Raw genomic sequence first — 2,460 nt, 5'->3', positions numbered from 1 at the left:
TCTTTGGCATCTTGGTTAAACTTTTTATTCATCATGCTTATTTGGAGTCGGGTTGATTCCCGCCTCAGTGGATTACGGCTCATTCTACAAGGTAAGTTTACTTCCTGGGCTTTTAAGAATGAATCTTCTGTTGATCAGATTTGCAAAACAATGACTTGGTCTTCTTTGCATATTTTTACTTAATTCTACCATTTTGATGTTTTCTCTTCTTTAGAAGCAGTTTTGGTAGAATGGTACTTTAGGCAGCTGTTTCAGTTTGATTCTTCTGCTTATAATTTCAGTTTTTTTCATTATAAAAATTGAAACTTTTTGATTTGGGTAGTGGATTTATTTTTCAGCGGAATTGGCTGTCTTTATTTTTTCCCTCCCTCTCTAGTGACTCTTGCGTGGAAGTTCCACATCTTGGGTATCTGCTATCCCATACGTCACTAGCTCATGGACTCTTGCTAATTACATGAAAGAAAACATAATTTATGTAAGAACTTACCTGAAAAATTCATTTCTTTCATATTAGCAAGAGTCCATGAGGCCCACCCTTTTTGTGGTGGTTATGATTTTTTGTATAAAGCATAATTATTCCAATTCCTTATTTTTTGATGCTTTCGCTCCTTTCTTATCACCCCACTTCTTGGCTATTCGTTAAACTGAATTGTGGGTGTGGTGAGGGGTGTATTTATAGGCATTTTAAGGTTTGGGAAACTTTGCCCCTCCTGGTAGGAATGTATATCCCTTACGTCACTAGCTCATGGACTCTTGCTAATATGAAAGAAATGAATTTATCAGGTAAGTTCTTACATAAATTATGTTTTTGTGGTTGCAGCCCTACCTATACTGAATATTTCTATATTTAAGGGAAAGTCTTGTTAAAATTAAACTTTCATGTTTCAGATAGAGTAAGCAATTTTAAACAACTTTCCAATTTACTTTTATTATCAAATGTGTTTTGTTCTCTTGGTATTCTTTGTTGAAAGCTAACCCTAGGTAGGCTCATATGCTAATTTCTATGCCCTTGAAGGCCGCCTCTTATTTCAGTGCATTTTGACAGTTTTTCACAGCTAGACATACTAGTTCATGTCTGTCATATAGATAACATTGTGCTCACTCCCGTGAAGTTATTTATGAGTATGCACTGATTGGCTAAAATGCAAGTCTGTCAAAAACACTGAGATAAGGGGGCAGTCTGCCGAGTCTGATACAAGGTTATCACAGAGGTAAAAAGTGTATTAATATAATCATGTTCGTTTTGCAAAACTGGGGAATGGGTAGTAAAGAGATTATCTTTCTTTTTAAACAATAACAATTCTGGAGTAAACATTTAAAGGGACATTATACAATCGTTTGCATAAATGTTTTGTAGATGATCTATTTATATAGCCCATAAATTTTTTTTTGTAAAAAAATGTATAGTTTAGCTTATTTTTAAAAAACATTGCTCTGATTTTCAAACTCCTAACCAAGCCCCAAAGTTTTATAAGAATACCGTCAGCTACCTACAGCTTGCTCCTGTTTGTGTAAAGGGTCTTTTCATATGCAAAAGGAGGAGGAGGAGGGGGGAGTGTCTTATTACCCACTTGCAGTGGGCTTTCCAGCTACCTTTTCAACAGAGCTAAACTGAGAACTTCTAAGTAAGTTTTTAAACAGTTTTATACTGGATTGTTATATCAGTATCTGTGCATCTTATTCTTTATAGTAGTGCCTATTACATGCTGTTATATGAAAATGAGTCTATACTGTCCCTTTAAGTATATACTATTACAAAAGCTGTGAAGACATAGTCAGCAGAAGAAATTACACTCCCAGTGGGAGGTAGGAGAGATAAGCAAATAATATGTTAATTTTGAAATGAGAGACAATAGAGGGGCGCCTCATGTGTGCATCAGTGAATCCAAAAAGGACATTTAAATGAAAGAGCCAAATGGATACTCACATTTAGCCAGAGTACACTGGTGTACTAGTAGGAGCGGGCTGGTAACTTGGGGTGTACCGGCTAACCCTCTTTGGATAGTGTCTTCACTAACTTGTCCGATGAATACTACTACAATAAGGGACATGTTAATTTTCAATTTTTCTCTTAAGTATTGGGCTTTGGTATACAAACAAAAATCCTATAACGAAGCAAATAAAATGACATCTGATTTCCCTGCTAGCTCAACCCATTTTAATGTATTGTGGTTTCAAAGGACAAAACTAGCTATTTCATATATAAAAACCTAAAGAAGCATTTCCTCATACATTTTATACTCTGCAGATGCTATAACCATGTCATTGGAAACACATTAAAGAGACATGATAACCAATTGTTGAAGCACTTCAAAAGAATGCAGCATATCTGAAGGAAGCTGACTTGAAATATATAATCTGAACATCTCTATGTAAAAAAGGGAGATATTTTACCTCACAATTTCCTCAGTAGCCACTTACCATTGTAAAGGACCTTTAAGCAGCCAATCAGGATGCTAG

This window comes from Bombina bombina, chromosome 7 (assembly GCF_027579735.1).
Source record: "Bombina bombina isolate aBomBom1 chromosome 7, aBomBom1.pri, whole genome shotgun sequence".
NCBI lineage: Eukaryota > Metazoa > Chordata > Amphibia > Anura > Bombinatoridae > Bombina > Bombina bombina.
The sequence above is the reverse complement of the archived record's forward strand: the minus strand, read 5'-3'. Positions refer to the sequence as shown.